The sequence below is a fragment of the Salvelinus namaycush genome, chromosome 20, assembly GCF_016432855.1.
Source record: "Salvelinus namaycush isolate Seneca chromosome 20, SaNama_1.0, whole genome shotgun sequence".
Taxonomy (NCBI): domain Eukaryota; kingdom Metazoa; phylum Chordata; class Actinopteri; order Salmoniformes; family Salmonidae; genus Salvelinus; species Salvelinus namaycush.
Window position 1 is genome coordinate 20096910 of NC_052326.1, and position 15431 is coordinate 20112340.

Below are 15431 nucleotides of genomic sequence, written 5' to 3' on the forward strand. Positions count from 1 at the left end.
TCCGATTTCAAAAAGGCTTTACAGTGAAAGCACCACAAACGATTATGTTAGGTCACTGCAAAATCACAGAAAAACACAGCCAAAGACAGGGGTCACAAAAAGCAGAAATAGAGATGAAATGAATCACTAACCTTTGATGATCTTCATCAGATGACACTCATAGGACTTCATGTTACACAATACATATATGTTTTGTTCGATAAAGTTCATATTTATATCCAAAAACCTCAGTTTACATTGGCGCCATGTTCAGAAATGCCTCCAAAATATCCGGAGAAATTGCAGAGAGCCACATCAAATAACAGAAATACTCATCATAAACTTTGATGAAAGATACATGTTTTACATAGAATTAAAGATACACTTGTTCTTAATGCAACCGCCGTGTCAGATTTCAAATATATATATTATATATTCAATAATCTGAGAACAGCGTTCAGCCACAAAAGGAAGCCATACAGTTACCCGCCAAATTGTGGAGTCAACAAAAGTTATAAATAGCATTATAAATCTTCACTTACCTTTGCTGATCTTCGTCGGAATGCACTCCCAGGTCTCCCACCTCCACAAGAAATGTTTGTTTTGTTCGGTAATGTCCATCATTTATGTCCAAATAGCTATTTGTGTTAGCGTGTTTGGTAAACAAATCCAAAGTCAGGAAGTGCGTTCACTAAAAGCAGACAAAATGTCAAAATGTTCCGTAACAGTCAGTAGAAACATGTCAAACGATGCATTGAATCAATCTTTAGGATGTTTTTAACATAAATCTTCAATAAAGTTCCAACCGCAGAATTCCATTGTCTTCAGAAGTGCGATGGAACAGAGCTCCTTCTCATGTGAACGCGCATGGTCAGATCATGATAGACCTTACTCATTCCCGTCTCCTTCGGCCCCACTTCACAGTAGAAGCATCAAACAAGGTGACATCTAGTGGAAGCCGTAGGAAGTGCAGACTGACCCATATCCCACTGTGTATTCGATAGGCGATGAGTTGGAAACCTACAAACCTCAGATTTCCCACTTCCTGGTTGGATTTTTTTCTCAGGTTTTTGCCTGCCATATGAGTTCTGTTATACTCACATACATCATTCAAACAGTTTTAGAAACTTCAGTGTGTTTTCTATCCAATACTAATAATAATATGCATATATTAGCAACTGGGACTGAGGAGCAGGCAGTTTACTCTGGGCACCTCTTGGCACCTTTTCATCCAAGCTACTCAATACTGCCCCTGCAGCCATTTAACACCAGACTGGTATTGTGGTTGTTCATTAGGTGATAGGAAATAAGCAATATGTATACAAAATAATATACTTACCTGTTGTATCTTGAAAAAATGCAATGGAATTAAAAGTTAAATGTTTAACCTATTAACCTGCTTCATTATTTATGTATTACCAGTTAATGAAGAACAACTCAGAATTTCATTCATAATTGAAAATTTGTCTAGGAATAAGTAAGAATAACACAGTTTAACTTCTTCTGGCTGCAGGGGCAGTATTGAGTAGCTCTGATAAAAGGTGCCCATTTCAAACGGCCTCGTACTCAATTCTTGCTCGTACAATATGCATATTATTATTACTATTGGATAGAAAACACTCTCTAGTTTCTAAAACCGTTTGAATTATATCTGTGAGTAAAACAGAACTCATTTGGCACAAACTTCCTGACCAAGAAGTGGAAAATCTGAAATCGATGCTCTGTTCTAGGTCCTGCCTATAAATGGGCATGATACGTATTAGTATACATGCACGTCATACACCTTCCCCTAGATGTCAAGAGGCAGTGAGAGAAGAAATTGAGTGTTTATCTTGGTCTGAGGTGGAATAAATCCTCTTGTAATGACGTGCCACCCATTTCCTGTTTTCTGGAAAGCGCGAGGTTGGACCTGGAATTGCCTTCTGAAAATCTGTCGTTATAGGCGACTACTATCTCCGGCTTTGATTTTATTTGATACATGTGACAATATCATCGTAAAGTATGTTTTTTCAATATAGTTTTATTAGACTATTGAAATTTCTTCGGGACGTTAGGCGTGTTGCGTTGTGTGCCTTTGTTCAGGAAGGAGAGCTTTGCGCCACTTGGCTAGTGCGCTTGCTAATTCAAGAGGGAAAAAGGACGTTCTAAATCCAAACAACGATTGTTCTTGACAAAGGACCTCTTGTACAACATTCTGATGGAAGCTCATCAAAAGTAGGACCCATTTTATGATGCTATTTCATATATCTGTCGAACTGTGTACTATTAGTTTTGCGCCCAGGTTTTGGGCACTCGCTCGCCATAACGTAAGCCTTATGTCGTAATGAAGTTATTTTTAGAATTCTAACACGGCGATTGCATTAAGAACTAGTGTATCTATCATTTCCTATACAACATGTATTTTTTAGTTATGTTTATGAATAGCTATTTGGTCAGAATATGTGTGTCAGAAAAAGTGTCAGAAAAATATCCGGACGTTGTGGGAAAAAGTAGCTACGTTAGCACAATGTATAACCACTGATTTCAGCTCTAAATATGCACATTTTCGAACAAAACATAAGTGTATGTATAACCTGATGTTATAGGACTGTCATCTGATGAAGCATATCAAGGTTAGTCAAAAATTATATATCTTTTGCTGGTTTGTTACGATCGCTAACTTTTGCTGCTGGGAAATGGCTTGTGTTTCTGGCTATTGTGGTAAGCTAATATAACGCTATATTGTGTTTTCGCTGTAAAACACTTAAGAAATCGGAAATATTGTCTGGAATCACAAGATGCCTGTCTTTCATTTGCTGTACACTATGTATTTTTCAGAAATGTTTTATGATGAGTATTTAGGTATTTGACGTTGGTGTCTGTAATTATTCTGTCTGCTTTCGGTGCAATTTCTGATTGTAGCTGCAATGTAAACTATGATTTATACCTGAAATATGCACATTTTTCGAACAAAACATAGATTTATTGAATAACATGTTATAAGACTGTCATCTGATGAAGTTGTTTGTTGGTTAGTTTGGTTGGTTGGTTCTTGGTTAGTTAGGTTGGCTTTGTGCATGCTACCTGTGCTGTGAAAAATGTCTCTCCTTTTTTGTATTTGGTGGTGAGCTAACATAAATATACGTGCTGTTTTCGCTGTAAAACATTTTAAAAATCGGACATGTTGGCTGGATTCACAAGATGTGTACCTTTCATTTGCTGTATTGGACTTGTTAATGTGTGAAAGTTAAATATTTCTAAAAAATATATTTTGAATTTCGCACCCTGCACTTGAGCTGGCTGTTGTCATATTGATCCCGACTTAGGGCTTGCAGCCAGAAGAAGTTAAATAACTTCTTAGATTTGATGGAGACATTAAACATCTTAGTACCTTATCAATTTATGATTTGTATCAATGCGGACGAGAGACAGGGGTGCAGGAACAAAGTATTTTATGCCGAGTAATGCAACGAAGCTGGATCATTCTGGAAATTATACCTGCACCATCTACACGCTACAAAGACTCTTCACCATTGTACACGGTGGCCCATTGCTCTGAGACTTCCTTTGACCATTCTAAAGCCTGCATATTCTAAAGCCTGCATGGGTTATCCTTGCCTTAATGACGCTGACATTCTGGGCTAACTATTCATCTGACATATCAGAATAGCAGTCCCTGACAGACATATTGTGTTCTGTCATCCTTCTGTAAACAAAGCTAACCGTTACATTGTCATGAAATATGATTATATATCAACTATGAAACAAACACGACATGGCCTGCTTATGAGTTGCATGAAAGAAAGTTCGATTAATTCAACTGAAAATGGCGAGAACAGGCATTTGTAGCTAAATGCTTTTGGTTAGCTTGAGAATAATAATTGCATGATGTATCAATCTACGGTATGTATGTATCTATGTAATATATTACAATGTAATGAACCAACACTGAATCGTAGGAGCTATGTAAAAGTTGGACGGAAGAACGCCCAGTGCTGCTTACCTGAGATGCCATCATTACACAGTCCTTCTTCGTAGGTGTCCGCTGTGACTTCCTTTGTGTCGGAAAGAAAGGCTGAACAGTATTTGTTGTAGCCAAACTGACACTTAAAAAATGGCCAAAATGGAGGGTGGTTGATAGCGAAAATAAATTGGAGTTTTGTTTTCAAATACATTTTTTGTTCTCTAAATAATTTTGGGGAATAACAAGTTGTGCGCTCTATTACAAAATATTTGATTGCAAAAAATGTTTTTACTTTGAAGCCTCGTTTTTGCTTTCAGAGCAATTGTTTTTGAAAATACTTGAACTTGACTTGAAAATAAAACGTTTTGCTCTCGACAAAAATACATTGATTTGTTGCAGGTTGGGGAGGGGGGCTAATAGCTGAACAACAGACTTTTCAACCTTAACTGTTATGGCTGCAAGCCCGATATCGGTACACCTATGACAACATCCCCCCACCCCCCCCACACTGATTAGCATCGCTAGCATAGCGTCACAATTAAATAGTAGCATCTAAATATCATTAAATCACAAGTCCAAGACACCAGATGAAAGATACAGATCTTGTGAATAAACCCATCATTTCTGTTTTTTAAAATGTTTTACAGGGAAGACACAATATGTAAATCTATTAGCTAACCACGTTAGCAAAATACACCATTTTTCTTTGTCCACCATTTTTTCTCTCCACCACTAGCTATCACCAATTCGGCCAAATAAAGATATTGATAGCCACTAACCAAGAAAAAACCTCATCAGATGACAGTCTGATAACATATTTATTGTATAGGATAGGTTTTGTTAGAAAAATGTGCATATTTCAGGTAGAAATCATAGTTTACAATTGCACCCACCATCACAACTCGACTAGAATTACTACAGAGAGCAACGTGTTTTACCAATTTACTCATCATAAAACATTTCATAAAAATATACAGCTCACAGCAATGGAAAGACACAGATCTTGTGAATTCAGACAATATTTCAGATGTTCTAAGTGTTTTACAGCGAAAACACAATAAATCGTTATATTAGCATACCACATATGCAAACGTTACCCCAGCATGAATTCAAGCCAAAGAGAGCGATATCGTTATCATCGCCAAAATATATTAATTTTTTCACTAACCTTCTCAGAATTCTTCCGATGACACTCCTGTAACATCATATTACAACATACATATAGAGTTTGTTCGAAAATGTGCATATTTAGCCATAAAAAACCGTGGTTATACAATGAAAATAGTAGCAAAACAAGCCTGAAAATGTCGGTCGCCATCTTTCAGAGTGATCTAGTTTAATCAATAGCTAATCATATACTTGACTAAAAAATACAGGGTTGACAGGAATCGAAAGACAAATTAGTTCTTAATGCAATCGCTGAATTACATTTCTAAAATTATCCTTACTGTGCAATACAGGGTTCGCCAAGCGAAGCTATACCAAACAAAATGGCGGAATATGCGTTTAAAATTTTTCGACAGAACAACGATTTATCATATTAAATATTTCTTACTGTGAGGTGATCTTCCATCAGAATCTTGGGCAATGTATCCTTTCTTGGGTCTAATCTTCTTTTGGTCGAAAGATGTCCTCTGTCCGTCGAAATGCCCACTAACGTTCGACCGGGACCCCGAAACGTGCCCAAAGCTTCAAAGAGCATCACATAGAACTGCCTCAAAATCGCACTAAACGGATATAAATTGCTATAAAACGGTTTAAATTAACTACCTTATGATGTTTTTAACACCTCTAACGAGTAAAAACATGACCGGCGAAATATTACTGGCTAAACCCAAGCTTGGAAAGAGAGCAGGTCCAACGTACATCGTGCGTCAGGCGCAGCAGGAAAAGAACGGTACTTCCGGTATTTCTTGTTTTATACAGGCCATGATTGCGCAATCGACTCCATTCAAAGCGTCACCACGTACTGACATCCAGGGGAAGACGTAAGCAGTGTTTGTATCCTCATAGCATTTACAGGGACCTTAAAACCGACCCCAGATCAGGGGCCAAGATTTCTGAAATCTGACTCCCTGTCAGGAAAAGTGCTGTAGAAGGAGCTGTGTTTCACTCAGAGACAAAATTCCAACGGCTATAGAAACTAGAGAGTGTTTTCTATCCAATAATAACAATAATATGCATATTGTACGAGCAAGAATTGAGTACGAGGCCGTTTGAAATGGGCACCCTTAATCAGAGCTACTCAATACTGCCCCTGCAGCCCAAAGAAGTTAACTAAAAAATAGTCGAATAGCCAAGCTAGGTGTGAAAATCCCCTGTCCTATCACAGACCAGATTTGCCTTAACGACCAAGGTTAGAGCGCTGATTATGATTTTGGGTCCCAATGCACTACTGTCTCTAACTGACAATGAATGGGCAATATAAACCAAAAAATAAACTGATAATTGTGCATGACTTCAAATGAAACAAGCAAGGAGCAGGATTCTAACCCTCAACCTTTTTCCACGATGTCCAGCGCGCTATCGACAGTGCACCAAAAGCATGCTCAAGCCGCAGAGTCGATAGAGCGTGTCCTCGTGGTAGCTTGCTACTCAATGTAATAAAGTAATGACTTTTCAAATAAGTTACCTTACACGTTATGTTGGCTGACAATTTGTTAGCTACGCTGTCATAGCATATCATTACAGCAGTATGTACCGGTATATTAGCTATCTACCTAACGTTAGTAGTTATACATCAAACTTGATAGCCTATAGTTGATATGTTATCTAACTACCCAATGTTTATTGACTTGATTATTCCCGTCATTCTTAGCTTAGCTACATGGTATAGTGCGTTCTCAATGGACATTCGGGTGCTTTCGTAAATTCGCTCTGGCTATCTACTCCAATTTCAGAGAACTCTCGTCTGAGTGTACCAGAGCACAGAATAATGCATTTACAAGCGCTCAACACGCGTTGAATATGGCCGGTGTCAGTAAACGTTGGCAGAATAGCGCAATTAAATTGTTTCCCGCAGCACAGTTACAGTCACCAACGCTCTGGTTAAAACGACAACTGCCTTACCAGCTCTGCTAGGGCGAGTAAAATGGTCAGAGTGGTCTCATTTGTGTCTGGAAGTAGCTAGCAAGCCAGCCAACGTTAGCTTGGTGCTCGACTGCCTCGGCCCAAATGTCCAGTCTGCGCTCCGAGAGAGAAACGGTCTGAATATTTATATTTTACGTTTCATCCTAACAGAAACCCAGTTTTTTTTTGCGTTTTTCATGGAATAGAAACACCATAATATGAATCAAATTAATTAAGCAAGTGTCAGTCAAAAGTTTGGATACACTTACTCATTCCAGGATGTTTCTATATTTTTACTATTTTCTACATTGTAGAATAATAGTGAAGACATCACAACTATGAAATAACACATATGGAATCAGTTAAGAACTCATTCATAAGGACAGCCTACTCCTTCCTCCCTGTTGGGGGATTGAACCCAAGGCTCCCGTCCGCAGGACACAGGGATTCTTTAGCTAAATAGCTCAAATCAAATGTTATTTGTCACACACACATGGTTAGCAGATGTTAATGCGAGTGTAGCGAAATGCAGCACTGTACTGCCGACCGTCACAATGTACAGCGCTATATTTTCCGTTCCAACCTAACAGAAACCCCGAGGGTTTTTTGTTTTTCATGGAATAGAAACACCATAATATTAATCAAATTAATTAAGCAAGTACCAGTCAAAAGTTCGGACACACCTACTCATTCCAGGATATTTTTACTATTTTTGACATTGTAGAATAATAGTGAAGACATCACAGCTATGAAATAACACATATGGAATCAGTTAAGAACTCATTCTTATTTACAAGGACAGCCTACTCCTTCCTCTCCATTGGGGGATTGAACCCCGGTCTCATGCATGTCTGCAATATTGGGGCAGCAGGTAGCCTAGTGGTTAGAGTGTTGGACTAATAACCGAAAAGTTGCAAATTCGAATCCCCGAGCTGACAAGGTAAAAATCTGACGTTCTGCCCCTGAACAAGGCAGTCAACCCACTGTTCCTAGGCCATCATTGAAAATGAGAATTTGTTCTTAGCTTCTCTGGGATATGTGGGACGCTAACGTCCCACTTGGCCAAAAGCCAGTAAAAATGCAGAGCGCCAAATTCAAATAAATTACTATAAAAATCTAACTTTCATGAAATCACACCAAATTAAAGCTACACTTGTTGTGAATCCAGCCAACGTGTCAGATTTCAAATAGGCTTTTCGGCGAAAGCAAACAATGCTATTATCTGAGGATAGCACCATAGTAAACAAAGAGAGAGAAGCATATTTCAACGTTTGAAATGCATTTGAAAGTAGACCTTGAAATACATCCACAGGCACACCTCCAATTGACTCAAATGATGTCAATTAGCCTATCAGAAGCTTCTAAAGCCTTGACGTCGTTTTCTGGAATTTTCCAAGCTGTTTAATTAACTTCTCTAGGGTATGTGGGACGGTAGCGTCTCACCTCGTCAACAGCCAGTGAAACTGCAGGGCGCCAAATTCAAAACAACAGAAATCCCATAATTTAAATTCCTCAAACATACAAGTATTTTACACCATTTTAAAGACACACTTGTTGTAAATCCAGCCACAGTGTCTGATTTCAAAAAGGTTTTACGACGAAAGCACACCAAACGATTATGTTAGGTCAGAGCCAAGGCACAGAAAAAGATAGCCATTTTTCCAGCCTAAGAGAGGAGTAACAAAAAGCAGAAATAGAGATAAAATGAATCACTAACCTTTGATGATCTTCATCAGATGACACTCATAGGACTTCATGTTACACTATACATGTATGTTTTGTTCGGTAAAGTTCATATTTATATCCAAAAATCTGCGTTTAGGCAGGACGCTACTGTCTCACTTGGCCAAAAGCCAGAGAAAATGCAGAGCGCCAAATTCAAATAAATTACTATAAAAATCTAACTTTCATTAAATCACACATGAAAGATACCAAATTAAAGCTACACTGGTTGTGAATCCAGCCAACATGTCAGAATTCAAATAGGCTTTTCGGCGAAAGCAAACAATGCTATTATCTGAGGATAGCACCATAGTAAACAAAGAGAGAGAAGCATATTTCAACCCTGCAGGCGCGACACAAAACACAGAAATAAAAATATAATTCATGCCTTACCTTTGACGAGCTTCTGTTGTTGGCACTCCAATATGTCCCATAAACATCACAAATGGTCCTTTTGTTCGATTAATTCTGTCCATATATATCCGAAATGTCCATTTATTTGGTGCGTTTGATACAGAAAAACACCGGTTCCAACCTGTGCAACGTGACTACAAAATATCTCAAAAGTTACCTGTAAACTTTGCCAAAACATTTCAAACTACTTTTGTAATACAACTTTAGGTATTTTTTAACGTAAATAATCAATAAAATTGAAGACGGGTCTATCTGTGTTCAATACAGGATTAAAACTAACTGTAGCTAGCTCTCTGGTCACGCGCCTCTATCTAACAGTACACTTCAAGTTACCCTCGTTCTGGATGGCCGTACTTCTTCATTTACACAAAGGAAAAAACCTCAACCAATTTCTAAAGACTGTTGACATCCAGTGGAAGCGGTAGGAACTGCAGGAAGGTCAATTAGAAATCTGTATTCCCAATGAAATTTCATTGAAAAGAGAGTGACCTCAACAACAACAAAAAATCTGAATGGTTTATCCTCTGGGTTTCGCCTGCTAAATACGTTCTGTTACACTCACAGATATAATTCAAACAGTTTTAGAAACTTCAGAGTGTTTTCTATCCAAATCTACTAATAATATGCATATCCTATCTTCTGGGGATGAGTAGCTGGCATTTGAAAATGCTACCCCCTATCCTAGAGAAGTTTAACTTCTCACGAGTCACCATCCCGGATCCGGGAGCACCCTATATCAGTAAAAAATCTGACTAGCATAGCCTAGCATAGCGCCACAAGTAAATACTAGCATCTAAATATCATGAAATCACAAGTCCAAGACACCAGATGAAAGATACACATCTTGTGAATCCAGCCATCATTTCCGATTTTTTTAATGTTTTACAGCGAAAACACAATATGTATTTCTATTAGCTAACCACGTTAGCAAAAGACTCATCCGCATATTTTCACCATTTTTTTACCGCATAGGTAGCTATCACAAATTCGACCAAATAAAGATATAAATAGTCACTAACCAAGAAACAACTTCATCAGATGACAGTCTTATAACAGATTTATTGTATAGCATATGTTTTGTTCGAAAAATGTGCATATTTCAGGTATAAATCATAGTTTTACATTGCAGCCACCATCACAAATCTCACCAAAGCAGCTAGAATAACTACAGAGACCAACGTGAAATACCTAAATACTCATCATAAAACATTTATGAAAAATACATGGTGTACATCAAATGAAAGACAAACATCTTGTGAATCCAGCCAATATTTCAGATATTTTAAGTGTTTTACAGTGAAAACACAATATAGCATTATATTAGCTTACTACAATAGCCAACCACACAACAGCATTCATTCAACGCAACGGTAGCGATAGCGAAAAAAACAGCAAAAGATATAAATTTCTTCACTAACCTTCACAATCTTCATCAGATGACAGTCCTATAACATCATATTACACAATACATATATGGTTTGTTCGAAAATGTGCATATTTAGCGGCACAAATTGTGGTTTTACAATGTGAATACGTAGTCAAAATGCAAAAAAAATGTCCGGAGAAATCTTGGAGAGGCACCTAATCTAATCAAATAACTAATCATAAACTTTACTAAAAAATACATGTTGGACAGCAAATGAAAGATACACTAGTTCTTAATGCAACCGCTGTGTTAGATTAACAAAAAAAACTTTAGTACGACATACAGCTTACGTTATAGCGAGACAGCGCCCAAAATCACAATACACATTTTCGACAGAAATACGAAATAACATCATAAATGGTTCCTACTTTTGATGAGCTTCCATCAGAATCTTGTACAAGGGGTCCTTTGTCCAGAATAATCGTTGTTTGGTTGTAGAATGTCCTCTTCACCTGTCGAATTAGCAACCAAAGCTAGCCATGTGGCGCAGGAGTGTCCAACTACACCATAACGCATAGAAAAGAAAATGCCGAAAATCGCAATAAACTGATATAACTCGGTTTAAAATAACGACTTTATGATGTTTTTAACACATATTTCAAATAAAATCAGAGCCGGAGATATCTAACGTCTATAATGAAAGCTTTTCAGAACGCAATCCAGGGGTCCTTCTCGTGCCATGCTGAACAATGAAAAGACTGGTCCCGTCATTCCAAGAGGTCTTGTTCGGCCTCAGATAAAGCTATACACCCCATTCCACCTCTCACTGCCTATTGACATCTAGTGGAAGGCGTATGCAGTGCATGTAGATCCATAGATTTCAGGCAAATTAATAGGATGGCCCTGGAACAGAGCCCCCGATTTCAGATTTTTCACTTCCTGTCAGGAAGTTTGCTGCAAAATGAGTTCTGTTTTACTCACAGATATAATTCAAACGGTTTTAGAAACTAGAGAGTGTTTTCTATCCAATAGTAATAATAATATGCATATTGTACGAGCAAGAATTGAGTACGAGGCAGTTTAATTTGGGAACGATTTTTTACAAAGTGGAAACAGCGCCCCCATATTGACAAAAGGTTAACTGACTTGCCTAGTAAAATTAAGGTAAAATAGAAAAATATGGAAGACTATCAAATGCTTCTCAAAGATGCCCTCTATTGGTCAAACTAGCAATAACTTGCAGTAAGAGAAAAAAATGGCTGAGAATGAAATGACATGCCACAGAATACTAAGGCAGCACGCAAGCATTGCTGCAGTATGATGAAACGTTTAAAGGAGGAACCACTGTATGACAGCATACATTCTCTTAGTTGTTGGTATATGGAAAACTTCACAGGCCCTATTTTGGGTGCCAAATTTGAAAAATGACAGTTGAAGTGTTTCAAAGCCTGAGCCTATCACAGATTTAAAAAAAAAAAAAAAGATCAAATTAAGATTTATTCCATTTAAAAAGCATTAATAATAAGGTAACACAATTACATTATATCAATCAGGGATATGAAAACTATTAGCTTGACGATCGAATTATAATTGATACCTCATTCTTTCTCTCACATATAAAATTGGCAAAGTCCTGCATTTCTACCTATTCTAAATGATCAGTTACCGAGTTTAATGTAACACAGGTAGACAGGCAAATTACATTTAAAGGCATACTTTGGGATTTTGACAACGAGGCCCTTTATCTACTTCCCCAGAGTCAGATGAACTTGTAGATACCATTTGTATGTCTCTGTGTGTAGTTTGAAGAAAAGTTGCTAACAAGAGAGAGCGCAATTGCTAACTAGCATTAGTGCAATGACTGGAAGTCTATTGTATCAGCTAGTATGCTAGTAGATAACAGACTTTCAGTGTGAAACTACTTCTAACTTCCTTCATACTGCACACAGACATAAAAATGATATCCACAAGTTCATTGGACCCTGGGGATGTAGATAAATGGCTTCATTGTCAAAATCCCAAAGTATCCATTCAATGATGACACCATTGTATAAATGTAATCTCATGAAGATGTTTCCACTGATTATATTACTAATATTTAACCAATATATTTTAAGGATGACAAAAGCATAATTTGTCAGGAACAAGGACGGATTCTAAGATTGTGACTGTTAAAGTTTGTTATTTCCTGATATTGGGAGGCTGTTGTTTTTAAAGCGATGACCCAAACAGAGAAGCGTAGACAGCTTTCCATGGTTGAGAGGATGCATCACTGAGCAGGATAAAGCTGGTGATTAGCACACTAAAGAGATTTAGCCAGCGAATGATCAGACACAGCTATGGAAGCGTTGCCAGCAGGGCATGGGAACTGGTAGGAACGTTGATATAAAGCCTATGTCAGCCCGTAATATTTCAACAGTGCTTAGATGGTAGGTCTTGCGTGCTATGAATCTACAAAGAAAACTGGAAAATATTGTTTTGGTTGCGGTCTGTTTGTTTGTGATCTGTCATGAGTGAGTGGAGAGGATGGGAGTGGACTGTTTTGTCCAACCTGGATCAAGTCAGCCTCAACAGTACTGTGCCTGGAGCTGATGTAGGTGAGGGGACTATATGATTTGGCTGGCGGTAGTGTAGGAGAAGTCCGTGGGAGTGGGGTTATGAATGAGTGAGTAGGTTGAAGGGATGCAGAGCGTTTTTTTGGCAGACCTAGGTATGAGGTCTGCTGATAGTGTAGAGTGAAGCTCACCCAGCATGCACAGGCAATGACACAGTCATTATTAAGATGAATGCAGAACTGCACCTCAGTCTCCAGGTGCCTCGGAAAAGGAGAGAGGGGAAAAAGAGGGAGGGAAAGAGTGAGAATATTTATCTATCAGTTAAACACAGAGTGAATTTTCAAAGCATAATAAGCAGGCATTACAGAATTATTATTTAAGAGAAACAAAATGTGACCACGGTATCCAATCTGTATTCAGTCTTTTCAAAATACAAGGTTTACTGCCTGTTTTATAGTCAACAGTTGGTCCTCCATTAATCAAAAAAAAGATATATCATAAACGTAATTAAAATGTATGTAACGGCTTTCTTCACGGGATGAAGGAGAGGACCAAAATGCAACGCAGTTAGTGTTCAACATGTTTAATTTAACGAACTGTGAACACTTACAACAATACAAAACAACAGACGTGAAAACCGAGACAGTCCTATCTGGTGCAGAACACAAACACAGAGACAGGAAACAACCACCCACAATCCCCAACACAAAACAAGCCACCTATATATGATTCTCAATCAGGGACAACGATTGACAGCTGCCTCTGATTGAGAACCATATTAGGCTGAACACAGAAACAGACAAACTAGACACACAACATAGAATGCCCACCCCAACTCACGCCCTGACCATACTAAACAAATACAAAAACAAGGGAAAACAGGTCAGGAACGTGACAATGTACAGATTAATGCAGCACTTTTCCTGTTTTAATGTATTAAATGCTGCTGTAGGTTTAACAAGTGGGCTTGGATATTCTCACATTTCTATCCTCCATAACTCTGTGGTAGAGATGTTGGATCTTGTATGTTTTTTTCTCACTGCTGGGTGTCTTTGTTCCCCTTTGATTTCATGCTAGCTCTCGCTCAAGAACACACCTTGACATGTATTTCTTAAACGCCTCAAATTTGTCACAGCCATCTGTAAACCACGTACTGTAACACCCTCCTTAGCAGGACCAACTGCTGTGGTTTCATTTGGAGGGCAAAGGCAGGAATATTCAGACACTGGTGAGACGTGACTGCTAAGTGCAATAGCTAAAAAGTGATCTAACCACAAGATAGCGAAGCATGGTGTCTTTTTTGTTGTGGTTGTTTTTGTTGTTGAGTGGCTGATTGCTTGCTGACTGCTTCTTTGGCAGAGCCTGCCAGTATTGTTTAGGTCTCTGTCAGTCCTCTGTGACCCAGTCCTGAATCTCAGCTCACTGCAATCAGGAAAGCAACAGGTGGTGCCGGCGCTCAGGTGAGCCCACATCTGATAGACACACACAGACAAAGACACGTCTCAGAGCAGCCAGTCCAGGGAGAATTACCACTCATCTGCCCTTCATCATGGAAATTAAAACACTTTATAAAAAACAAAACTCATATGAGGCTGTTTGCCACTACTAGGTGCGTGTGCATATGTGTACGTGAGTGTACTAGCAGGTGTGTGTGCGTCTGTGTACGAGTATGTACATGAATATAAATGTATTCATGTGTAGGGTCTCTTATTTTTTGGGGGTGGGAGCAGTTATTTCCAATGTCTGTTTGTCCACTCCAGGACCTGGAGCATAATGTCCAGAGCAATAGTGTCAGCTGCAGAGCTATAGGTCAATTACTGACTGGAAGAGAGTCTAGGATTGTTAGAGTCTGCGTGAAACTTGGAACATTGTTATACGCAGAAGCATAGTATATAAAGGAGTGAAATAGACTGGTTTTTACATCAGAAGATAATGGTTATCTGTAGGAGACAGATGGCTTTGGAATGTGTTAGGTGGACGGGAGGAAGTCACAGGATTGCTATAGAGGAAGCGGATGGACATCTGTGGATTAGGCGAAGGAGGGGTTGAGGTGAGGTTAGATCCCCTGAAGGGAGAAATTATGGTTTATTACCCTATTACCCTCTTCCAGTCAAAACATACCATGTAAGGATTGGAGAGAAGGAGGAATGCCTAAAGTGGAGTGTATATACAGTGGGGAGAACAAGTATTTGATACACTGCCAATTTTGCAGGTTTTCCTACTTACAAAGCATGTAGAGGTCTGTAATTTTTATCATAGGTACACTTCAACTGTGAGAGACAAAAATCCAAAAAATCACATTGTATGATTTTTAAGTAATTCATTTGCATTTTATTGCATGACATAAGTATTTGATACATCAGAAAAGCAGAACTTAATATTT